A 27,571-nucleotide genomic window follows, 5' to 3' on the forward strand; every position below is an offset into this window, starting at 1 on the left:
AGAATATTAGAACTCTGGCCAGGGACTTTGTTTTATTTTGTGGGAAGTAGGTATCTATTAGACCGAGCAGACACGTGTCGAGAGTGTTGAGATTCGGAAAGTCCAGAATATTCTCCAAATATTGGGTAACATCTCACCAAAATCCTCTTATTGAGGGGCATTCCCATGCCAGGTGGAGAAGGGAGGAATTCAGATCTTGACACCTGGGACACTCCGCCTACGGACGCCCACCCATTTCTTGTAATTTTATAGGTGTCATGTACAATTGGTGACTGAACTTCAATAGAATCATTCTATCCCTGATGGAGATCAGGTCCTTGTATATAGACTCCGTTGCCTCCTCCCATTGGTCGTCATTTATAGCTGGCCTTATGTGTGACCATTTCATTTTGGCTCTATCAAAAGGTGAGGGGATTAAGCCAATCAGGCCTCAGTATAGTCGAGAGGTAAGCATCCGGGTCTGAGGGTCCCTAAGTGTGAGTTCGGACGGAGGGGTCTTGAATTCCAGAGTAAGGGAACCAAATTGGGCTTGCCTGAGTTTTAAATACCTATAAAATTGTATGGTCTGGGCTTCTACTTTGGCCTTCAGTTGTATTCTCCTACTGGGAAGTTATTCTCCACCAGTAGGTCATCCGAAAACTTGATCCCCAACTGTGGCCAACAGTGAAAGTCCTGGAGACTCACAAAGTGGTGCAAGTGGGAGTTCTTCCATAACGGCAGATATGGTGACAGAATTTGAGGGATATGACCTGACGTTTTGTGAGCCGCAGTCCACGCTCTGTATGGAGTTGTAACGGTAGAGGGGCAGGACGTATAATCCGCTAGCTTCCTATAAGGCAGGTTCCTGAGGGCTTCCCATGATCCCACTCGTAGGGCTAGAAGGAGTGACCCCGCATCAGATTCATCTACATGGAACCAGCTGTGCATGTGGTGGATTTGACTGCTGAAAAACAATACAAATGTGGGAGTGTGAATCCACCCTCTAGAATTGGGGCCGTAATTACGTTCCACGATAACCTGGGCACTTTATTGGCCCATAGGAATGGAATCAGAATGGAGTTTATTCTACGAATATAATTCTACGTTATGGGAACCCACAGGGGAGAGTTGTGTTGCTTGTGGAGAAATTTGAGCAAAAAATATCATGTTCAAAGGGACTAAGGTAAACTTAGTCCCTTTGTAAAATGTATAATGAAGCAATAGAATTCTTAATGAATCAGATAAAATTAAGCATAGGACTGGCCAGATATGGGATGAGTGTGACGTAGTTGGCCAGCTTAAATATATTGCAATATATGGACAAACAATCCCTGTTTTGTTTAAAGGGTAAGGCATTTTTCAGTAGCAGTATGCACAAAATGTCTTAAATATATTGATAATGGGTTGAGTGCAGAGGACTCTTGTATTTGTCTATATGTATTTTGTGGTCACAGCCTCATTGCATCCCCTCCTAATGGTTTTAAAAATTAGTGGTGAGCACAACTTTCCCTTGTTTGTTATAGGCTCAATGTTGTCTTCAATAAAGAGTCTTGACAGTCGGCCAGAAAAAGCAAAAGGTTGTCAGCGTAAAGCACCAGTTTATCCTCCAGAGTGCCCATTTTTAGCCCTTTTATGTCTGGATTCTACCTAATGAGTAGGGCTAGTGACTCGATGGCAAATAAAAGCGGCGACAGGGGACACCCTTTCCTGGTGCCCCGTGCCAATATAAAGGGATCAGAGAGTGCCCCATGAATTTTAATCCGAGCTGTTGGCCTTTGATATAGAAGCTGGATCCAGCCTATGAAATGGGGGCCAAATCCAAAGCACCTGAGAGTTTCCCACAGGTACATCCATTCTACTGAATCAAACGCTTTGGCGGCGTCTAAAGATACTATTATCCTGGAGCCTATGTTGTCATGTTGGGTTTGTAGATGTGTATACACCCGTCTGAGGTTAGTCAAGGTGGATTTTTCAGGCATTACCCGTTTGATTGGAGTGAATGATGGAGGAGATCACCTTAACCAATCGCATTGCTCCGATTTTGACAAATATTTTGGTGTCTGTGTTGATCAGGGAGATTGGCCTATATGCATCGCATTGTTCAGGGTCCTTCCCTTCCTTTGTATCAGAATTATGATTGCAGCATGAGGAAGAGTGCCTTCTTCAATTGAGTTTAGGAATATTTTGTTGAGGGAAGAAGAAGGGGTTTGCCTTACATGACATACCACGCCACTGGAAATCCATATTCTCCAGGGGTTTTACCCTTCGAGAGTGAGGCCAGGGCATCTGGTACCTCTAGTTTAGTGATTGGACTATCCAAATATAGAGCCTCCTCAGGCGTCAGGTGGGAAAATTCTATAGAGTCCAGGAATTTGTATAGTTGTTCATCAAAGTAATGGCTTTAGAGCTGTGGGTTAGAGACCAAGTTCCCCCTGGAGTTCCTGAATCTCGGGATCAGGGTCTGCAAATCCTGTAGGTTAGCAAGTCTGGCCAGCAGTTTCTCTGTCTTGTCCCCTTGATCAACACCTTCTGGTTTAGATAGAGGAGTCTCTTTTTTGATAGTTTAGTTTGCGCAAGTTCAAGGTTCCTTTGGGCCTGACTCAGACACAGTTTGTTGCCTTCCGTTTGCTCAGACTTATATTTGTTTTCAGCCTCCATAAGGGCCTGTTCATCCTCCAGCACCTCTGCTTTGCTTAAAGTTTAGGCAGTCGCAACTTCCTTAATCAAGACACCCCTGGCAACAGCTTTGGATGAGTCCCTTAACAGAGCAGGAGAGGCCGTGCCTTGATTGATGAACCAATATGCAACATATTCCTCCTGGGCTTGGTCCCTATTATGGGGATTAGTAAGCCATAACGGGTTAAGTCTCCAGTTTGCCCGTGCTATCTTGGGGCCCGGTGCCAGAAACACCGATAACAGGGAGAGGTCCGAAAATGCCCTAAGGAGGTATTCCACCGACTCGACCAGCTGTGCAAAATCAGCGGAGGTGAGAGCCATATCTATACGCGACAGTGAGCCGTAACTGGGGGAATAGCAGGAGTATTGCTGTTCTGTCGGGTGTTTCCATCTCCACAATTCCAAAAGACCTAAGGATTCAGTCCACGTTTTGAGGTTTAGACAGTGGTGCTTAGCCTGGCTCAACCTGTCTAACTGGGGATCCACATTATTAAAGTCTCCCAGCATGCAAATGGGCACCGCAGGTAGACCTGCGATGATTTTATAAATTTGTTCCAGAACCGCCAATGAGAAGGGGGAGGACAATATACATTAACAAGCACTAGTGTTTGGTTATTGATTTTGCAATGTAGTACTATGTATTGGCCATAAAAGTCTGTGCGGAAATCTAAAAAAATCAAACAGCACCCCTTTCCGAATCAGTATGGACACTCCTCTCGCATGGGTTGAAAAAGGAGAGGGATAAGCGTGCGCTACCCAGAAACGTTTGAGGGCTAGCAATTTCTGGCCGGTCAGATGAGTCTCCTGAAGAATCAATACTGCAGGGCGATATTTCTTAACATAATCAAATAGTAAGGCTCTTTTGAATTTGCAGTTGAGTCCCCTAACATTCCACGATACTACCGCTATAACATGCATTTTGTAGTGACATATACATTCTCAGCAGTGTACACCATTACAGAAAAGAAAAATTTAGCACAGAAGAGAAAAAAGAAACAATAAAAACATAGAAAAGGTAACGCCTAACAACCCTCATCCCACCCTGCCCATCCCCCTAACATGGATGAGCCTATACCCCGAACTAGGGAAAACTCCTCTGGGGAGAAAAAAACAGGGGAAACTGCTAACTTGTAGATGAGTTAGTACTGGTCAGCCCCTACCATGGGCATGTGATATCCGTGTGTGACAATCGAGAAACATGTAGAAATTAACCATGTTATACAAAGCAGGCTACCAAAAATGTAGACACGCAACCCGTTGCAGGCTGGCTCCCTATGTGCAGGGTGAGTTCTGGTGAGGCCCCTAAGAGCTTATAGCACAATAGCAATGGGTATAATAATCCGCTGCCCTGGAGTAAAACCTTGGGTCTCGTACTTGTAAGACGTCATGTGGGGGCGCCCTGCTCAGAAACAGGATCTGGCTAACAGTAACTTTGTTGTTTGGCCCATAGTGAAATGGGTGGATGTCCCGTCATACATATCCTGCCAACAATAAACAGGGCCGAGGTTTTCACTTTTTATTAATTGTGGTTTTAGAGTTATTTAGCTTTTTATTCAGCAGCTCTCCAGTTTGCAGTTTCCACAATCTGGTTGCTAGGGTCCAAATTACCCTAGCAACCACACATTGATTTGGGAGAGGAACTCCCCAAATCAGGAACTTGAATAGGAGAGGCCTGGATAGAAAGAGGAGCAATAAAAAGTAGCAATAACAATACATTTGTAGCCTTACTGAGCATTTGTTTTTAGATGGGGTCAGTGACCCCCCATTTGAAATTTGGAAAGCATCAGACGAAGAAAAAACTTAAGCGATAATGAAGAACAATTGAAAAGTTTCTTAGAATTGTTCATTCTATAACATACTAAACGTTAACTTGAAGGTGAACCACTACTTTAATATGAAGGCCCCACCTTACGGTAGAGTACCCGCACCCACACCCACATTTTTACCTACCTGACCCGCAACTGCCTGATCTGCAAACTGATCCGCGACACGCTGACCACCATAAAGCAGGAAGTGCCGTTGCTGGAAACGAGAAGTGACGTCATCAGAAGTGGGCTAGGCAAGAAAAAAAACATTTTTAAAGGAGTAAAACTTTTCAAGATCCACAACTTAACCTGCAAACCCTCAGACCCCCAACCTGCATCTGAAAGTCCTTCCTACAACCTACAGGTTTGCTGCTTTTTGGGGGGTACCCAACACCCTGCAGGTCTCTACCCTGGGGTACTCAGACTCTTAGGACTGCCCTGCCTGGGAGCACAGGGAAAATGGCACCAATCAGATCTCCAACACTTGGATGCTCCATTGGGGTAAAAGGCGGATAAATTATAGTCCCTCGTACCCAATGTGTTAAGGTGACCATAGACGCACAGATAATATCGTACGAAGCGAATTTTCGTCCGATAATCGTTGCGTGTATGGTGGAAAAAGAGCCGACCGATATCGGCAGAAGACTTGGATATCAGTCGGCTCGTCGATCGGGCTGGACAGAAAATTTTGATCGAGTGCCTTTGAAGGGACCCAAACATCGCCCATTGTTAGTGCTGAATCGTCAGATACAGGTAGAATTCTATTGTTTCTTCCCGTTTATCTACCTGCATATCTGACGATTCAGCTCTACACGTGTGTTTTGAAAGGAACGATCTTTCTTGGAAAGATCTTTTCCAAGAAAGATCGTAATTGTTATGTCTATGGCCACCTTTACAGTTGACAAACAACCCATTTATTGTGGAGGAGAAAACGTGTCTTTGCTGATAGAAGTGAATCCTCGTCAGTCTGCTCTATGGACTCCCATTCAATAATCACACGCAATAACATGGAAATAATTATTCTGCCGAGAGATTCTAACAAGTTTTTAGTCTTCTATCCGTGCAAACGTTGCTCAGAGACGCGTTGTGGTTTCCGATGGTGTGTGTGTGGCAAGGTTGTGTTGGGTTCTTATCTGAGGTTCCCAGACTGTAAAGCTTGACACCCTTGGGGGCAGTGACAGATGAAAGCCTGAAGGGTAGCTAGGGTGAGATTTGGGGAGAAAGCATATTTGTTCTCCTAAGAACCCCTGAATGCCAAGTTTGAAGGGCAGTTAAGATAAGATGTTGGGTGTCTTTTTTCGTAAATATCACTGAAAGATCATCTTGAAGGCCAAGTAGGTTAAGCCTTTTGGTGGATGTCTATTTTCTGTCCTACATACCCTGAAAGACAATCATGAAAGCCAGTTAGGATTTGGGTTAAGTGCCTGGTTTCCTAGATATCCATAAAAGCCCATAGGGAAGGTCAAGTAAGTTAAGACTTCTGGTGGATGTCTATTTATGTCCTACATAACCCTGAAATACCATCGTAAAGGACAATTAGGGTAGGACCTTTGGAAAATGTCTAATTTATTTCCTGAAAAACAATCATGAAAGCCAGTTAGGGTAAGACTTGGGTTAAGTGTCTGTTTTCCTAGATATCCCTGAAAAATCATATAGAAGGCCAAGTAGGTGGATGTCTATGTTCTGTCCTACATACCCCTGAAATACAATTGTTGAAGGATAAGTAAACCTTAAAAATAAGTGAATTGACGAGAGGGCTATTCTAAGCACCTTTGCAATTTACATTCATTATCTATTTTGTTTTTATTGCAAGATATTAAGGGATACATGTACTGTTAATATGAATGAATTGTGTTACAACAGCGCCACCTGCTGGTCATTTTCCCACCAGTCTGACCAGCAAGTAGTCAAGGAAGTTGTCAGGAGAAAGAAAGAGGCTGCTCTGATGTTCTTTTGCTTAGGAAAGATTTGGAAAGGTTTCTAATTGTATTCCTTTTCTTTCTTATCATTAGATTTGCTTTCATTTTGAAGAGACTGTTTTTTGGAGGAGTTACCCTTTAAAAAGTTAAAAAGGGAAACCACAAGTTATAGCAGAGCATAAAACAGACGTTAACTAGTCTTACACGGAATCCTTTATCTTTGTCTGCTTTGATGTCGGCCTCAAAGTACTTTAAAGTGTTGGTGAATCCCCTGAACGTGAGATATTCTTTGACTAGATCATCCGTGAGCTCCACTGCCGACGTCATCACAGGTTTTTCTGATTTCAGGACCTTCTGGTAGAGAAAAAGAAGGAAAAAAAATGACATCTGTCATCTTATAATTAAACTACTGTTAAATGGCAGCGTCATTATTTCCTAATCAAACGATTCTTAAGGCATTAAAGTGGAAGTCTCACATTCTCTTACTCATTCAAATATAAAGCTTAAAGGACAAGGAAGATTTAAATCACTGGTCCAGTAAGTCGACTTGGTCTGGAAAGATTTATAACAGATATTTAGAAACATTGGGGTAACAGTCACCCTGCTATAGTTCCAGGGGTACCCAGGGTACAAATAATCACTCACCCCAAATCTCCTCCTAACTGACCTTCAGACTGGGCCCCCTTAGCTCATAACAAGGTTACAGATATATAGAAACATTGGGGTAACAGTCACCCTGCTATAGTTCCAGGGGTACCCAGGGTACAAATAAACACTCACCCCAAATCTCCCCCTAACTGACCTTCAGACTGGGCTCCATAGCTCATAACAAGGTTACAGATATATAGAAAGATTGGGGTAACAGTCACCCTGCTATAGGTAATTAATGTATATGGAGAGGAGAGAAAAAATGAAAGCACTGACCCATATAACTGCACCCTCCCATCCATAAGCTCCGGGGCTCATATGAAGTATTAAAATTAAAACATAACTTTTATTATGCCGTTAAAATCGGTGTCCAGTCTGCAACATTAAAAGACCAGTTAGAAGCAGGGGACTGATTGACCGGCTAATGGGAGGGTTAAGGAAGTAAAATGCTAACGCACCTGTGTAACCAGTAATAGTTTAATGGTCACAGTGGGTATTGGGTATCTTAAATACCACCAAAATGTGATACCCAGCACAGTCACTCAGAGAATGCCCATCGCAATGCCAACCCCTTCACCCACTTCGAGATCCCTCCCATATACAATTAATTATCTGACCCTGCACATCTACTGTGCTTGATGGTTGGTGCTCCCCAATACTCCATTCTTTTGCATTATTACTCTTTCCTATCTTCCTTTGGAATGTCAGGGTGTAGCGCACATCTTCTCCATCTGTTTGGGTAGATTCATGTCAGCCCCCATTGTTAATTTGCAATCTCGTTTTGAGAAGTGCTCAGCTCAATTGGCGACTGGAAATGGTTGCTATGGGAATACCAGCAGCAACAGATTAAGTTGACCAAAGCATGGTGGTCGGTTTCCACATTTAACAAATATATAGAGGACAATATTATCTCTAGGGGGTTGCGCATTAGGATCCTCCCTACCTTTGAAATTCGTGATGATAACTTTAAGAGGAGGTGGGAGGAGATACTGCATAAATGTTCTATGCAACTACTTGAAGGAATATGGCCAAACCTATGCCCAATATGCCTTCATCAATAAATCCATATTTTATATTGCTAAATGCTTGTAACTGCTATTGCAAGACAAAATGATACTTCAGGCTGAATAACTGCGCTCGCTGCAAAACATTGTCTGACACTGTCTATATAAAGCTGCAGGCTAGCTCACAAATTACTGGAATGTATGTAACCACATATGTTTCGCTGGAGTTATTTCTGTAACCGTGACATTATCTTCTTCGCCTCGCCTAATGTAACACATGTGTTATTTCTGTAACCTTGACTAATGATGTATGCTGTATGTCTTATCCTTACATGGGGCTGCATGTTTCTCCTTGTACGCGGCAGAAGGGGCATACAGGGGTATATAAGCACGCTCCGCACAGCAATAAATTGGACAAGCATTTGCATCACAACTCTTGTGTATTCTTGCGTTTGTCCCCCGGAGATCTCTGGTTCCTGATTTGGGCAGCTCCCAAGGGTGTGACGGGTCATAGGCGATACAGAACCCCAACACTACTCACTCGAACTCGTGAACACGAGCAACAGGTTGTATCTGATCTAACTATTACGATCAATGATATTGAGAAACAGTATGTGAATTCTCTCAGAATGAAGTATACATCTCACGTATGTCCAGAATTAATACAGAAATAGACCGGGTTGCACAAGAAATAATGGATAGAAACAAACAGAAATATTTGAGAGACGCTACGGACTATACTATGGGTACGGTGTTCAAATGGGGACGTAGAGTTACCAGTAGAAATACATCCCAAAGTGATCTATCTAGATCAGAAAGATCGGATGATGATAGTGCCACCAATCCTACCCAAGCTAACACTACGGTACCTTTTTAGGGATAGACAGCAGAAGAGGGTCAGGAGAGGGGGGAAGAGAGTTAAGAAACAGAGACAAATGGGCCTATCGGCGTCAGGATCACTGGGAACGCGATCGGAACAGAGGGAGGAAAACTCAGAGACACTAAATATCATTAATCTCAGTGATCATATCCTCTCTGAAAGTCAAAATACAGTTCTAAAGAGGGGTCTGTCCTTCTCTCCTAGTTATGATGTAAATCCCTTCACTTCATATAAAGATTTTTTCCTTTTCTGTCGGAAACTCTTGCTCAAGAAACATTTCCACCAAGATACTACACATAATGAGCATGGTTTGGTCAATCCCTTAATGGCTATACCAGATCCAATAAACCCACACAATTTGACACACATCACATCTAACCTGACAACTGAGTAAATAACGTTTCAACAAGCCCTTTCCGATCGGAATGACTTACTGATCGAACAAACCGATCCTGTGAGATCTTTGAAAGCCAAGAGTAAATTCATTCCTCCCAGAAATATAAGCTCTGCAGTAATTGATAGGGGTACATATCTGGTGGGATGTGATGTAGAATCCCTCTATTCTTCCACCTCCCATAAACAAGGCTAACGAGCCATACGATATTTCATGGAAACAGAAAGTGATTGGGACAATCAATATATAGATTTCATGGCCGATCTTACAGATTTTTGTCTTAATCACAATTTCTTTGTATTAAATGAAAAATTGTATTTACAACTAAGAGGTGTTACTATGGGTGCAGCATTCGTCCCCACATATGCAAACCTATTCATGGGATGGTGGGAGGCCAATTGGGTTTTGGGAGATCAGATGGCCCAATACACCCAATACATTTCATACTGGTTTTGCTACATTGACGATCTGATATTTCTTTGGACTGGTACCAAAGAGGATTTAAGTGATTTCCTCAAATGCCTAAATATTAACCATCTCAATATCAAACTCATACCATCAGTGACGTAAGCATTGACTTTCTCGATATGACAATCACCAACAAAGAGGATGGGAACATTGGTACTGATTTGTACCGCAAAGCTACTGCGACTAATTCCATACTTCATTTTCAGAGCCATCACCTAATGGCAACCAAAAGGGGAATCCATTCACTTACGCCTTAACTGTTCAGATTTACAAATTTAAAAGGAGAGCGAGTGAACTGACTGAACGGTTAGCACACAGGGGTTATTCACGGAATGTGATTGAAAAAGCTCATTCTAGAGCAATCAAGACCCCTAGGAGCTCATTATTGGAGGTACGCAAGCGATGCCCACATAATACTGAACAGCCTATTAGGTTTATAGGTACCTACTGTAAGCAATGGCCTATTATTGATTCAGTACTGAAAAAACACTGGCAGATCTTACATACTGACCCAGTCCTATACACAATGGTGGGCCCACGTCCATTGACCTGTTGCCAACAAGCACCTAATTTAAGAGATTGCTTGGTCAAAAGCCATCTTAATAAACAGCGGCGAACAGTAAGAAGTGGCACCTCAGCATGCGCCAAATGTAAGTCCTGTAAATATATGCACAGAGTTATGTTTTTGATAAATTTGGCAAGAAGCATCGAATTATACACAACTTTACATGCAACACAAACAACATCATCTACATGTTAACTTGCCCTTGTAACAAAATATATAGTGGAAAAACCAAACCGAGCCTTTAACAAGAGACTTATGGAACATGTTCACAGCATTAAAAATGCATTAGACCTATTAAAAGCTAACAAGAAATTATTACCAGTTAGCCGTCACTTTTCTGAAACTCACAATCACTCAAGTATGGGCTTAAAGGAGAATTTGCATCCCCCTTCCCCCCTACCCTAAATAGGCCCCCTTCTCCCCACTGGCCTACCTGGCACCCTGGGCAAATGCCCCTAACTTTCTACTTAGCCCTCCTTGCAGGTCCTGTCCAGCGGAGTTCACAGCAGCCATCTTGTTTCCTTCGGTCTTCTTCCTGTAGTGATCTGCATTTTCGGGCGCATGCTCAGATGGAGGAATCTTCTGTTGTGGAGCTATTGCACATGTGCCGAAAGTCACGAAATTTCTGGGGGGGTTTTTGCGAAAATTTTGCAACTTTTTACTAGAACTAAACCAGGAGTTGTTGATGTGGGGCGTGGCGTGGTCTGATGGCGACCTAGCTGCACGCACATTGAAAGAGCTCCGAACCGCTGCCATCCTGCTAGCCCATTTACAAGCACCAATATCGCTAACTTTAAGCAAACGCAGCACCGAATGCTCACCTGATCCTGGGGAAACCGAAGATGGGTAAGAACACGCACAAAACCAGGTCAGACGCAGCCGCGCGACTGGAGCAATATGCGCATGTAGCTCATCAAAATGGCGCCGACTCCCCAGGCTCATCGCAGCAGTCCCCTGCACCACCACTGGTACCAAATGAAACCTCAACGGCACCTGTCCCCGATACGATAAACCCCTCTCCCGCAGATCTAATGATGGCTATTACACAATGCCAAACTACTCCAGCAGCCACCTGTCCATCCAAGCTAGAGGGGTTGAAAGTTGATCTCTCTCTTATTCAACAAGATATGCAGAACATGAGAGAACGCACGGGGCGGCTGGAGGAACGAATAGAGGGGTTGGAGGACCGTACAGTTTGGGTTCCAGAGGACTTATCTCAACTGAAAGAGCTCCTACAAACCGACCAAATTGACGATTTAGAAATTAGGCAAAGGCGTTCCAATGTCAGGATAATAGGCCTACCTCAACGAGCGGAGGGGCTCCACCCGGAACTCATGCAGCCCTAAAAGCAGTACGGAGAAAAGGAGATATATTATTTCCTGGGGCAGCCCATCCCGTCAGTGCAGACATCAGGGTTTAACCTTGATACCTCTGGAGGCAGGACAAAAGGATTCTGAATTGTAGCTCCTCACTCCTTGGTAATAACTGGAGTTCCCGCCTCACACTGGCAGTTTCTTTTGTCCTTCTACAGGAGGTAGGACGCTGGGGTTATTCCACAGATTTCAAAAAAACAGTGTTAGTTAGGTTTTAGTTTTTATTTCAGTGGGGGTGTGCTGGGCCATTCCCTAGGGGTCCGGGCTGGGCTCCCCCTCCTTGTCAGTTGCCTGCCAAGTGGGGAGTACCAAGGCACCTTTTTGTTTGGCCACAAGTGGTGTGCCCAGGACAGTCAGGCGCTAAGGGGTACGAAGAGGAGACTGGCAATTCCCTCCATCAGTGACTAAGGGTCGAGAATTGCTTCAGATGCCTGGGGCGCTTCACGGAGACAGACCGCCTTACAGGCAGTAAGGGTTGGTAAGACTTCCCCCCTTTAGTGCAGAAGCGCCCTTACCTAACTCGCGCCCTTTTATGCTCGGTTGCTAGGTTACCGCGCGCTCAGTAATGCGACTCTCATTCTCGTACCCTCATCAATACCCCACATTCTTAGTAGACAAACAAGGAGGTCAATTCAGACCAGTCCTAAATCTCAAGCCTCTCAACAGATTTATCAAAAAGACAAGGATCAGAATGGAGACCCTTCGCTCCGTAATCAATACAATGGAGCCAAATCACTTCATGACAACCATAGACCTCAAAGAGGCCTATCTCCACATCCCAATGCACCCAAATCATCAACGTTACCTGTGTTTTGCGGTAGGCCAGGATCACTACCAATTCACAGCAATGCCGTTCGGGTGGACCACTGCACCAAGGGTGTTCACAAAAGTCCTGGCACCTGTCATGGCTATCCTAAGAAAAATGGGAATACCATCAGTTCCATACTTAGACGATATCCTCATAAAGGCACCATTGTTTGCTCTTGCAACATGCCACACAGAACAGGCAATTCAGATCTTACCAAAATTCAACCTCTGACCTACTCAAGAGATAAAATTCTTGGGAATGATGTTCAACTGAAAGTCATGCAGAATCTTACCCCCAAACGACAAGCTAGTCAAGTTACAACTCTCAACCAAGAGATTTCTCAGTCAAACTGTGACGACATCGGAAGACTGCCTCAGACTCTTAGGCCTTATGGTGTCATCACTAGAGGCATTACCTTACGCACATTTCCACATGCGCCCCTTGCAGACGAAGTTCCTTCATCACTGGAACAAAAAGCACGACGATCTCTCTCAAGTCACACACATCAGCAAGGCAACCAGAACTCAGCTGGCGTGGTGGACGAACAAAAGCAACCTCACACAGGGACGCCTTTGGTCTCTCCCCCCATGGAGAGTGATCAGCACAGATGCCAGTCTCACAGGGTGGGGAGCAGCCATGGAAAACTTGTCTTGCCAAGGACAATGGTCAAGAGAGGAATCAGAGCTCCACATCAATATACTGGAACTCAGGGCTGTTCACAATGCTCTACTACATTGGGCTCCTTTACTCAAGTCTACGCCAATCCGAATCCAATCCGACAACACGACAACGGTAGCGTACCTAAATCATCAAGGGGGAACCCGCAGCAAGGTAGCAATGGAAGAGACTTGTCAGATATTCCAATGGGCGGAGTCCAACATTCCAGCATTATCAGCAATTTACATCCCAGGGGTGGACAATTGGGAGGCTGACTATCTCAGTCGGAACAAGATAGATCAGGCAGAATGGTCCCTTCACCCAGACATCTTCCAAGCAGTAGTGGCCCAAATGGGGTCTCCAGTGATAGACGTCATGGCATCCCACAAAAACAACAAACTACCCAGGTACTTTGCTTGCTCCAGAGACCCGGGGGCAGAGGCCATAGATGCACTAGTGGTTCCATGGTCATTTCGGATGATTTATGTATTTCCACCATTTACTCTGTTACCACGAGTCATCAAAAAGATAAAGACAGAAAAAGTGACAGCCATCCTGATTGCACTAGACTGGCCGAGAAGGGCGTGGTACGCAGACCTTGTCAACATGTCAGTGGGGCCCCCATGGCAACTGCCTCTCAGACCAGACCTTCTATCTCAAGGTCCAGTGTTTCACCACAATCTGGAAATGCTACACCTGTCGGCACGGCACTTGAAGCCCAGCTATGGAGAGACAAGGGTTTCTCAGAACAAGTGATTACAACACTTCTTAAAGCGAGGAATCAGTCCACGGCCAAATCATATCATAGGATATGGCGTCTATTCCAAGCATGGTGTTCAAGTATAGGATTTTATTGGCAGCATTGCTCTTTACCCCAATTTCTCAGTTTTCTACAACGAGGCCTGGATAAGGGCCTTAGCTTAGCGGCATTAAAACTCAGACTTCAGCCATTTCTACTCTTTTCCAATTCCAATGGGCACTCCTACCGGAAATTAGATAATTCTTCCAGGCTGTACCGCACATCAGAACTCCCTATAGAGACCCAACTCCCCCATTGGACCTGAATCTTGTTCTCAAGAGCCTGCAACGACACCCATTGAACCATTGGAATCGTGTGAGCTTAAGTATCTCACGTGGAGAGCGACTTTTTTAACCGCTATCTGCTCAGCTCGCAGAGTTTCAGAAATTCAGTCTCTGTCGGTAAAGGAGCCATGGATGATATTCCACAAAGATAAAGTGGTGCTCAGGACTCCACCTATATTCAGACCAAAAGTAGTATCGGCTTTCCATGTTAACCAAGAGATCGTATAACCATCACTATGCCAAGATCCCAAGAATGAGACAGAAAAGACACCACACACTCTTGATGTAGTTAGAGCACTTCGAATCTACGTAAAACGTTCCGCGTTTCGGAAATCAGATGGCCTTCTGGTGACTTATGGGACTGCAAAAAAGGGGCTTAGGGCATCTAGCCGTACTATTGCCAGATGGTTAGTAGAGACTGTGGAAAAATCAACAACACTAAAGCTGCAATCCCACTCTACAAGAGCAGTCAGTACCTCTTGGGCTCTCAACAATTTGGCCTCTCCAGAGCAAATATGCAAAGAAGCCACATGGTCCTCAGTGCACACTTTTGCAAAATTTTACCAACTTCACACTTTCGCATGAAGCAGCATTTGGGAGGAAGGTTCTACATACAGTGGTTTCTGGAACTTCTGAAGCCCTCCCAGTCTGGGTACATGACGGCTTTTGAACGTCCCCAGATGTCTACACTGACAGGATGGGCTGCCCCAGGAAAAGGGGATTTTCTTACCGGTAAATCCTTTTCTCCTGGGTCCATACTGTAAGTGCAGTAAGTCCCTCCCTTTTCGATTTTTATGGAGGTGTTGGCGATTTGCCAAGGGTCCTTTCGGCCCAGTTACTATTATTACTAGTTGATAAAAAAAAAGTGTTGTTACAATGTTCTACTGTTACGGTTATGCTCCAATGTTCCCTAGTATTGTATTTTGGATGACAAACTGCCAGTGTGAGGCGGGAACTCCAGTTATTACCAAGGAGGGAGGAGCTACAATTCAGAATTCTTTTGTCCTGCCTCCAGAGGTTTCAAGGTTAAACCCCAGACGTCTGCACTGACAGTACGGACCCAGGAGAAAAGGATTTACCGGTAAGAAAATCACCTTTTGAAGGAGTTTGGACTACTCTACCAAAGTTCAGAAAAAGAGAAGCTCATATCAACGAGTCAAGTGTCGGATAAGGGACCTGGGCGTTGATTACTCAATGATGTTTCCCACCAAACTCAAGGTACTAGATGGCAACAAATCCATTTTCTTTGACAAGCCAGATGCAGTTGCCGACTGGTTGGACCGCATGCAGACCCCGAAACGGAGTCCAAGACAATAGAAACCTTGACTATCCGTCCTACCTACACGAGAGCATCAGTGGAAGACTCCTGATCTCAGACTGGTATAGTATGGCATTGATATTTTTATTAACTACCAGATGGGACACTTATGACACTCTGACACAATAAGATATATACCTATACATATATCTATATGCCTGGACTGTGCCTGTAGTATTTCCCTTTCCGAAGTCTGAAATGTTTTGTTTGGTCGGAGCATGTAGCAAACAAGATACATGAGAATCCTCACCGGCCTAGCTAGGCAAAGGCATCCTGCCCTGTATTAAGCCAGTTGGCAACAAACAAAGGCAGTCCATGGTTGCCATGTTGACATCAGGCACTTAATAGCCTAATGGAGTGATCCTGTGGTCAAATAATACTGGTCCGCTCCTACTGGACTCTTCAGCAAGGAACTGGGGCAAAGGACTTTCCCAACCTTTCACTCTTTGGTTTGCACATATATATATATATATATATATATATATATATATATATTCACAAGATGGTGCTATGTTTCTATATGGTTGAACTCTGACTTTGCAATTGTTGGATCTAACTCAGACCCCACTCTAGTTGGTGTCACAATAAATGTATCTGCAGGTTGGGGGAGGATACCGGGAGGGGGGAATGCTTTGTTGGGGTGTATGTTTTATGTGTGTAACATCTGTCTATTTTCTGTTTCCTAACTTTGTCTCAAGGGCCATCCTCTTGATGATGAACGTTAACGTGGATCGGGGCAATGGAGGAGTCCCCGGGCTCGGCCCAGGCACACCATCATCCAAGCATACAGCTCACCCACTAACTGACGGCCCTGGGGCTGCCCAAAATTGCCTACTACACAACATATTGTACTACTTCCTTATGGCGGATAACAAATTTAAGGTATTAACATGGAATGTAAGAGGGTTGAATGATAAGATCAAACGATCAGTGATACTAGATACATTGAAAAAGTCTGGCGCTGACCTCATCCTCCTCCAGGAAACCCATTTGGTTTGGCAACTTACACGTGCCCTCAAACGACACTGTTTATCTGCAGCTTACACCTCTGAGTACTCTACTCACTCCAGGGGAGTGGCCATCCTGGTCTGGAAATCCCTAAATTTTCAATTCGAGGGCCTTACCACTGATAGATTTGACAGGTACCTGACACTTCAGGCCCAAATTTTTGGAACATCCTATATCATAGTTAATGTCTATATTCCACCCCAGCAGATATGCACTTACTAAATGAGATAATGCTTAAAGTATCTGCGTATGGCCAAATACCTACAATTTGGGCAGGGGATTTCAATATGGTTCTGGATCCAGTCACAGATAGACTTAAACCCAACCCCCATGACTCTCCCTCATTTGCCAACTGGGCTGAAGCGCTTGGTCTGACGGACGCATGGCCCTGGAAAAACCCACAATCCAAACAATTTACATGTTATTCAACAACCACAGCAGCCCTCTCCCGTATTGACCTATACCTAGTTACTACAGAGATACTACAGGTCCTGGAGGAGGTGCGGATCTTACCTAGAGTATGCTCTGACCATGCCCCAATGACACTATGTGTTGGAGGCAAATCTAAACATAATGGTTTACTATGGCGGCTCCCCCCTAAATGGATAGAACATCCCAAAATAATGGAGGAAATTCCCTCCGCACTAAAACAATACTGGGAGGCTAATGAGGGCACCCACAGGTAGTGTGGGACACAGCCAAAGCTTATACTAGGGGAACCTATATTGCACTGATTAAATCAGTAAGACAACAAACTAGCTTGGAGGTGACACCAGCACACTCCAGGTTGGTAGAGGCAGAGAGAGCCATGGCCGACTCCCCTACGGTAGAAACAATAACGGGAATGGCTGATGCTCAGAGGCAACTTAATCTTTTGTATGTAGACAAATACTCCCAAAAGGAACTCTATAAAAATGCTGCTTGGTTTGATAAAGGGGACAAGAATAAGAAGCTGTTGGCAACGTTGGCCAGGGGGCTCTTTCACATACAGTAATAAGAGGTGTGTATAATGATGCTGGAGTTCTAATTACAGACATCAAGGGCTAGCCAATACATTTCGACGTTATTTTCAATCTACTTATACTGCACCTCCGACTAAATCCATAATGGAACTCACAGACTACCTAAATTGCATCACATTCCCTCAACTATCCACTGATCAGGGGGTTCAATTAGATGTAGATATTACCTATGAAGAGACAGACAGGGCCATATCTTGATCCCATCAAGTAAAACCCCAGGTCCCGTTGGTATCCCAAGTGAATGGTATAAGGCACATGGTAATTTGCCCCAAAATGATGTGCTTGGTTCAACACAATTACTCAAGATAAGATACTTCCAGAATCCTGTTATCGGGCATATATTACACTAATCCCAAGCCAGGTAAACCATCTGATAGATGTGACTCGTACTGGCCCATTTCACTCCCTGTGACCTTAAAATATTAGCCAAAATTCTTGCCAACAGACTTAAGGGAGTGATTGAAGATCTTGTGCACCCAGACCAGGCCGGTTTTATGCCAAATAAATCCACTAATATTAACTTGAGGCGCCTGTATACAAACGTGTCGCTTAGGCATGACAACAGTGGGCAGAGGGTGGCGGTGTCACTTGATACTGCTAAAGCATTTGACACGGTGAACTGGTTGTACTTATGGGAGGTACTGGCCTGTTATAACATAGGACCAAGATTTAGGACTTGGATCCACGCATTATATGCCCATCCACAGGCAAAAGTCCTAGTAAACGGAGTGCTTTCTAATACTATACACCTAGAACGGGGAACGTGCCAGGGCGCCCCCTCTTGCCATTTTTGTTTGCTTTGGCCATAGAACCATTAGCAATGCAAATTCAGGAAAACCCACAGGTACAGGGACTAGTGATGGGAACTGTCACCGAAAAGCTGTCATTATATGCAGATGACATGTTAATATACCTGGCAAATCCTAACTGTTCACTGACAGCCCTTCTGCAAACAGTTTGCCACATTTGGCAAGTATTCAGGACTCAAGGTGAATGAAAACAAATCAGTTATATTCCCCATAGATCCCTTTCCACAGAATTACCCCCAGAGAGTTGGCAACTTACAAGTAGTAGATACTTTCAAATATCTTGGGATTGAGATAAATAAGGACTTGCAAACAATATGCTACTCTTAATCTAGATCCTATAGTAAGATCCTTTAGTGCAAAACTGGATACCTGGCAAGCTCTTCCACTTCCTGGTAGAGTAAACATTTTCACCTGCCCAAATTCCTGTATGCTTTTCAAACCTCCCCCATAACCCAGAGGGTAAGTTGGTTCAAATGAATAGACAATAAGGAACCTCATTTGGGAGGAGGACACCCACGCATAGCACTCAAAACATTATGCGCTCCAATAACAGGAGGAGGATTAGCCCTGCCTGACCTCAAATTATACTTTTTGGCCAGTCAACTGGTCTTTGCGCATTGGTGGATAAATCCAAAACTAGATAACCCAGCAGTGATCTTGGAAGCAACAGCAGTAGGCTCCTTTGAAGCCCTAGCTAGATCACTATACAGGGGACCGTCCCAATATTATACCACCACATTACCTATACTAACGGTAATCAATGCTTTCCAAAAAGCACTAAATAAGGCATTGGGCACCACTTTACACCAATCTGTATGGACCCCCTGTGGGGCAACAACAATCTACCCCAATTTCAATTGATCCCTGAAGTTAGTTGTCGGGCAGTACATGGTATTAAGGTCCTACAAGACATAGTAGAAGGAGGACAACACAAACAATTTCCAACACTACGACAAGAATTGAACCTCCCCGCCAGTATGATATTCAGATACCTCCAGTTGAAACATGATTACCTATCACAATTCCCCAACAGACCAAAACAGCTCAAAGAAACAACCTTGAAAAAAGATTTGCTTCAGGCAGCACTACGAAAACCACTCTCATGGTGCTATACAATTTTACAAAAGATGGGCCCCAACCCACTAGAAAAGGTTAAACAGACATGGATGAGGGATATTCCTGAAATGAATGAGGAAATGTGGAAGGATGCTTTACAACAAGTACCTGAACTAAATCTCGATGAGAGACAGGTTTATACAAAATTCCTAAACAGAGTATACTACACCCCGTACAGGTTAGCGAAATTGTACCCCACAGCAACTGACATGTGTCCAAAATGCAGTTTCTCTATAGGAACATACCTTCATGTATTTTGGGGATACCCGGAAATACAACAATTCTGGATTGCTGTAACACAATAAATGACGGCATAACTTGATTTACCCGACACCCGCACCCCTCTCACCTGCCTTAGCTTAGTGGCGGACTTTACACACAAAAGCCTATGTTATTTACACTTACTGTACTATGCTAAAAAAGCGATATTACTTCAGTGAAAATCCACGACTGCCCCTACCCTTCGTTTCTGGGAGCAACTGATTAATGACTCTCTTACCAAACAAAAACAAACCTATATTGCTAGAGGGTGACCCAGGAAATGTGACACAGTGTAGGGTACCTGGGTGATGGCCCAGAGACAATAAATGGAAGTATATATATCTGAATGTAATAAAATTCATTCTGCTGTATACCACTCAATTTGGCTCTTAAGACACTACTCTTCTTCTTTCTATCCTCTCCTTTCTCTATATGTATGAAAATAAAAATAATGAAAGTTTTTGCTTTTCTGTGACCGGTGTGGGATCAATACTAGTCAGTTTTATTTGCTGCCCTCGTGCAATTACTCCCGCACGTATAACACCCATGAACTGACCTTAACCCAAGTGCGACTCACAACTAATAAGATGCAGAAAATAAAGCTACGAAGCTCTGAGCTTATAATTCCTTCCCACAGGCCCATTCCCTCTGATTCATTCAAATATTCTTTACTCTCCTGCCCACGCACAGCCCCAACTCTGATCCCATCAACTTAATAAGAAGAGTCTCGGGGGCCCATGCGCGCAATGGAGTGAGTAACGCACCGCAGGGAAGCTCCGTACCGACCAAGCGAAAACGCCCGCTAAACGCACGTTTATAGCAGCCAGATAGAAGCGGGTGTTAGTGTAAGCATCTGAGCACATAGCGATGGGAAAGAAAAAGCTGAAAGAAGCATCGGGGACGATGTCTCCATACTTACAGAAAACACCAGCTACACGCAGGCCTGCACAAGATGGCGGAGAGGACTTGGATCTAGAATTACCACCTGACTCCTGGGCTCCTAGCTCACCTAGACACACAGAGAGACCCCGGGAAACTCCTCATGCTGCCACACTGACGCAAGATCAAGTATCTGCAACCGCTGAGGTACTTGCACAGCTCTCCACTATAGCAGCCAATATCAAAATAGCGCTTAAAGATATACAGTCTGAGGTGACCAGCCTGGGGGAGAGAACGGATCATTTGGAGAATACAACAGATGAGCTTATTCAAAGACACACCATGCTAGAGGAGGACAATCACCTTCTTAGATCTCAACTGACCTCTCTAAAATCACAGAAGATCTGGAAAACAGATCCAGAAGACAAAACCTAAGGGTGAGAGGGGTCCCAGAAGAGGAGCCTACCCAGAAATTAGAACATATCTGTGCACCTTATTCCAGGCCCGGACTGGCAATCTGTGGGTTCTGCCAAATACCAGAGGGGCTGCTGTAAGTTGCCATAGACAGTCACTATTTAGTGGGCTGGTGAGGTGCTGTTTGGGCCTCTGTGTAGCTGAAATGCCAGGGCCTATTTTGAATCTCAGTCCAGACCTGCCTTATTCTCATCTATTAACCCAGAACTCCCCCCAGAAGCCTGGAGGTCTGATAGAGCACATCAGGCACTAGGACCCAGGCGGACAAGCTCTTCTACACCACCAGATATTTTGATATGTCTGCACTTTTTTGAAAGCAAAGAAAGCATAATAGATAAAACGCGGAATACCACCCACATTGAGCACCAAGGGCATCGAATCCAGATCTTTAGTGATCTCTCTCCTATAACGCTGGCTAAACGTCAGGAGCTACAACCAGCAACCCAACAGCTCAGAGAGAAAGGCATATCATACCGCTGGGGCTTTCCATTTTAGCTTATCGTGCTCAAAGACAACCGCCAATTCATACTACAGGATCCGGCTCAAGACCTTCATTTCCTGAAACCGCTGGGGATCAGATCAGCCACAACAACCACCAACCAGACAACATGAGCAACTGGAGAAACTTCAGCCAACATGGGAAAAGGTTAAAGCTGCAACACAGAAGCCCCTGGAATGATTCTGTTACCCTGAGACACACTTCAGAATAAGATGACTGAGAAACAACGGGTCGAGTCGGAAATCACCTGTGAGTAACTTTACTATATAACATATACTCCCTATGGCAGACCTGGACATTCCCCTGAACAGGCAAAGGTGGTCTGTCTGCTCCTTGATTAAAGAGGGTTTAAATGACACAAAGATTCCACATTTTTGTTTCTACAAATGTTGTACAGAGGTTGTTGTTTACATTGTCTGTTAATTTGTTGGAGTCATTCCTGGTATTACTCGCACTTCAGTGGATTCTTACACTATGGGTCTTATCATTGGCCGAGATGTTCTATATCCCTTGGTCCAGATTACTTAGCATACAATGCAGCTTCCCATACTAATATATCAAGATGGTGAAGGTAATATCTTTAAATGTTAATGGTCTTAACAGCGCTAAATGCTAAATGGCAATAAGAGAGATACATAGACTAAAACCAGACATTGCGATGCTCCAGGAGACTCATTTCAAAGACTCTGAGAATCAGATCCTTAAAACCAATTTGTACCCTAAGGTATTTAAATCTTGTAGGAATACCAAGAGGACTGGCCTTCTCACTATGGGGCAAATTCACTAAAGCGCAAATCGGCTAACGCTAGTGCAAATTGGCAGTGTGACGTAATTTCGTTACTTCGCTGATTTACTAATGGGCGCTGGCGTATATTCGCTAGCGAGGTGAAGTGGACCTACTCTAGTGCTACTATCCACCCTTACGCCAGGCAAAGTTTGCTTGATGAATTAACGCTAGCGCAACTTCGCTACCTTTCGCCTCCCTGAGCTCAACTTCAGATTTTAGTGAATTAGCGACGCCCTGTCGAAGTGCGGCGAAGGCTGCGCTAGCTCAACTCCGCAGGTTAGTGAATTTGCCCCTATGATTCATAGGAACTGCCCATTCAAACCCACCAAGGTCTTAACAGATCTAAATGGCCATTATTTATTGAAGGGACTCTGGAAGGGAAACCACTTAAAATATCTACTCCCCAAACTCTAATCAGCTTACCTTTCTTAAATCCACCTTAACTAACGTTTGCTGAGACTATCATTTGCCTATTATAATCAGAGGAGATTTTAATCTGGTAATATCAGAGCTCAGGCACCATACTTCACCTCCCCTACAAACCGATTATAAAACCCAGTGCCGAAGGTTTCGTCAACTATTGCGCAGACTGGACCTTCAGGATGACTGGCAGGTCCCCACCCTAATGATAAATCCTATACATTCTTTTCAACAAGGCATCAACTCTACTCACGACTTGATTTTTTTTTAATCCCTAGAACTCTATTAACCTATGGAGCATCCTCAGATATTATTCCGATTCATTGGTCGGACCACTCAGCGGTTTTGCTGGACATAGAATTGTTCAAAACTCCAGGGAGAAATACGCACTGGCGTCTAAATGAAGCTCTGTTGAATGAACCTGATCTATGTTCAGATGTATTACAAACCTTGAAATATTATTTTAAAGAAAATGTAAGTTCTGATGTATCTATGTTGTGGGAAGCACATAAAGCAGTCCCCAGGGGTAAATTTATAGCGATATCAACTCCAAAAATCCAAATCGCATACTAAGATTGCCTTGGAACGGAAACTGAAAACACTTGAAAACACAGCACATAGAAATCCAAATGCAACAATACGAACAGAAATTTGTTTAATTCGCAAACAATTAAAATCACTTATGGTAACAAATATTGAAAAAGCATTACGCTGGACCAAGCAAAAATATTATGAGCGGGGTGATAAGCCGCACTCCCTCTTAGCTAAAAAATTGAGAGACCAACAGATACAATCTGCTATTTTAAGGTGATAAAATGGCATATGTACCCTTGGAAATCACTTAAAGCTTTCCGAGATTATTATACTACACTCTATAACCTCCCAGACCATCCGATTCATCTATATACAGTGGTGTGAAAAACTATTTGCCCCCTTCCTGATTTCTTATTCTTTTGCATGTTTGTCACACTTAAATGTTTCTGCTCATCAAAAACCGTTAAATATTAGTCAAAGATAACATAATTGAACACAAAATGCAGTTTTTAAATGAAGGTTTACGTTATTAAGGGAGAAAAAAACTCCAAATCTACATGGGCCTGTGTGAAAAAGTGATTGCCCCCTTGTTAAAAAATAACTGTGGTTTATCACACCTGAGTTCAATTTCAAAGGTTATAAAGCCATTTCTAAAGCTTTTGGACTCCAGCGAACCACAGTGAGAGCCATTATCCACAAATGGCAAAAACATGGAACAGTGGTGAACCTTCCCAGGAGTGGCCGGCCGACCAAAATTACCCCAAGAGTGCAGAGACAACTCATCCGAGAGGCCACAAAAGACCCCAGGACAACATCTAAAGAACTGCAGGCCTCACTTGCCTCAATTAAGGTCAGTGTTCACGACTCCACCATAAGAAAGAGACTGGGCAAAAACGGCCTGCATGGCAGATTTCCAAGGCGCAAACCACTTTTAACCAAAAAGAACATTAAGGCTCGTCTCAATTTTGCTAAAAAACATCTCAATGATTGCCAAGACTTTTGGGAAAATACCTTGTGGACCGACAAGACAAAAGTTGAACTTTTTGGAAGGTGCGCGTCCTGTTACATCTGGCGTAAAAGTAACACAGCATTTCAGAAAAAGAACATCATACCAACAGTAAAATATGGTGGTGGTAGTGTGATGGTCTGGGGTTGTTTTGCTGCTTCAGGACCTGGAAGACTTGCTGTGATAGATGGAACCATGAATTCTACTGTCTACCAAAAAATCCTGAAGGAGAATGTCCGGCCATCTGTTCGTCAACTCAAGCTGAAGCGATCTTGGGTGCTGCAGCAGGACAATGACCCAAAACACACCAGCAAATCCACCTCTGAATGGCTGAAGAAAAACAAAATGAAGACTTTGGAGTGGCCTAGTCAAAGTCCTGACCTGAATCCTATTGAGATGTTGTGGCATGACCTTAAAAAGGCGGTTCATGCTAGAAACCCCTCAAATAAAGCTGAATTACAACAATTCTGCAAAGATGAGTGGGCCAAAATTCCTCCAGAGCGCTGTAAAAGACTCGTTGCAAGTTATCGCAAACGCTTGATTGCAGTTATTGCTGCTAAGGGTGGCCCAACCAGCTATTAGGTTCTTCTAATTACTTTTTCACACAGGTGTGGATTTCTTTTCTCCCTAAATAATAAAAACCCTCATTTAAAAACTGCATTTTGTGTTTACTTGTGTTATCTTTGACTAATAGTTAAATGTGTTTGATGATCAGAAACATTTTGTGTGACAAACATGCAAAAGAATAAGAAATCAGGAAGGGGGCAAATAGTTTTTCACACCACTGTAGGATCCAGTATCAACGGAGGGCTTTTCTAGAGGAAAATATTAGCACTAAGTTTACCCCTGAGGACTTGCACCACTTAAATAAGGAGATAACAGCAGGAGAGATTAAGGACACAATTAAATCCTTTCCCTCCTCAAAGGCCCCAGGCCCGGATGGCCTTCCCTATTCCTACTATAAGAAATTTGTGGAAATTTTGACCCCATACTTGGTTCAACTATTTAATTCATTTCTGAAACTATCCCGTCCACAATGCTATCTTCTTATATCACCCTAATACATAAGGAAGGTAAGGACCCATGACAATGTGGTAGCTAAATACCTATAGCCCTTCTAAGTTCTGACTTAAAACTATTCACAAAAATCCTAGCAAACAGATTAGCCCCTCTCATGCCCAAAATCATCGACAAGGACCAAGTAGGATTTATTAATGGTAGACAGGCAGGAGAGAACACAAGACAAACCATTGACTCAATTGAAGCTATCCAAGATAAAACTCCTGTCCTTCTTCTAAGCTTGGATTCCGAAAAGGCATTTGATCGCCTACGATTAGATTATATGTTTGATCTCCTTTCCACCCTCGTATTAGAAGGTCCCTTCTTAACAGCTATTCATGGGTTGTACTCATCACCTAGAGCAAATCTTAAACTCCCTGGAGCATCCGTCCATTCTATTCCCATTAAAAACAGTGAGGGACAGGGGTGCCCCTTATTATATGCCTTAAGCATTGGACCCCTGGCCATTACAAATCATCCAGATATTCTAGATCCTAGAATTAAGGATCATGAGTTCATCATTTCACTTTTTGCAGACCATGTCCTCTTGACAGTGACTAACCCAACTGTGTCACTCCCTAACCTTCACAAAATTCTAACTGAATATAGACTATACTCGGGGTATAAAGTTAACATGGATAAAACAGAGGCCCTCCCCCTGAACCTACCGATAGATATTAAAAATGCTCTATCGTCAACCTTCCACTATAAATGGAAAGATCATACAATGAAGTATTTAGGAGTCCAGCTTACTAAAACTTTTGGCACTCTATACTGATATCATTTCCCTCCACTTATACAGAGAATAAAATATCTTATCCATAGATGGAACCCTCTAACTATCTCATGGCTGGGGAGAATAATAGCATTAAAAATGTCTATCCTCCCAAAGCCATTATATTTTTTCGAGACTTTACCTATACTAGTACCAAAGGCGGTCCTTTAGGACTTACAGACCATGTGTTTCAAATTCATCTGGGGAAAATCTAGACCTAGAACGGTCATGTTGGCTACTAAGAGACAGGGGGGACTAGCAGCTCCAAACATCGAAAGCTACTATATGGCAGCCCACCTACGCCAAGTAGCAGGGTGGACAACTTATGAACCAACCTCGAAATGGGCATACATAGAGGCACTATGGGTATCCCCTATTTATTTAGCTACTTTTCTATGGCTCAAGGGGCCAAAAGCCAAACTACCACCTGGAGCTCTGAGCCCTATAATATTCACACTACGTATTTGGCATAAGTGCAAACAAAGGTACAATCTAATAAGCCCTCACCTACCTCTGACTCCGATACTTGATAACCCCCTGTTTTCTCCAGTTATGCAGGAACCCTTTAAATCATGTTGGGGCTCCAATCATCTATTTATGGTTCATGACTTTGTCAATCCCCTAACAAAAAAACTTTTAACATTCACTGAAGTTCAGAACAAATACCAAACATCTCCAGCGCAGTTTCTTGAATACCTGCAAATTGTCCATTTCTGTCAGACGATTCCATCTAGCCAAGGGCAACCACATTCACGAGATTTGAGCGATTATGTCAGGCTGGTCTCCCACAAAGAGCTCTGATCTCTACAATTTATATGCTTTTAACAGATTTACCAATGGATCTATTCCCTAAACACAAGTATATGCTGAAATGGGACGAGACTCTTTCTCAAAAAATATCATTATAAATTTGGGAAGACATATGGGAGAACTGCAAGGAGAAATGTGTTATGTGTTAGGCAGCAAGAAAGTCTGTATAAAACGATGTTTTTCTGGTTCCATACTCCAAGCAAATTGCATAGTTGGTTCCCTGAAGTCTCTCAACAATGCTGGAGACTTCCCAGAGACTATTATCCACTGTTACTATAGACACCATCTCTCCCTACTATACCTGCTATCCCACAGTCACACTCCCTTCCCAGAGACTATTATCCACTGTTACTATAGACACCATCTCTCCCTACTATACCTGCTATCCCACAGTCACACTCCCTTCCCAGAGACTATTATCCACTGTTACTATAGACACCATCTCTCCCTACTATACCTGCTGTCCCACAGTCACACTCCCTTCCCAGAGACTATTATCCACTGTTACTATAGACACCATCTCTCCCTACTATAC

At 43.6% G+C, this 27,571-nt stretch overlaps 2 protein-coding genes and 1 long non-coding RNA gene across 5 annotated transcripts in view; 2 read left to right on the plus strand and 1 right to left on the minus strand.

Moving 5' to 3' along the window:
• LOC121393056 overlaps window positions 1–27,571 on the plus strand; it is a 1,743,327-nt gene that overhangs the window by 377,857 nt on the left and 1,337,899 nt on the right. The gene's annotated exons all lie outside the window — the stretch shown is intronic.
• LOC121400993 overlaps window positions 1–27,571 on the plus strand; it is an 840,200-nt gene that overhangs the window by 191,141 nt on the left and 621,488 nt on the right. The gene's annotated exons all lie outside the window — the stretch shown is intronic.
• On the minus strand, window positions 4,652–27,355 carry LOC121401058. The gene is made up of 3 exons (XR_005966086.1): window positions 26,923–27,355; window positions 6,584–6,717; window positions 4,652–4,710 (listed from the first exon to the last, which is right to left on the minus strand). It is a non-coding gene; the product is annotated as an uncharacterized LOC121401058 (long non-coding RNA).

Source organism: Xenopus laevis, chromosome 3L (assembly GCF_017654675.1).
Source record: "Xenopus laevis strain J_2021 chromosome 3L, Xenopus_laevis_v10.1, whole genome shotgun sequence".
Classification (NCBI taxonomy): Eukaryota; Metazoa; Chordata; class Amphibia; order Anura; family Pipidae; genus Xenopus; species Xenopus laevis.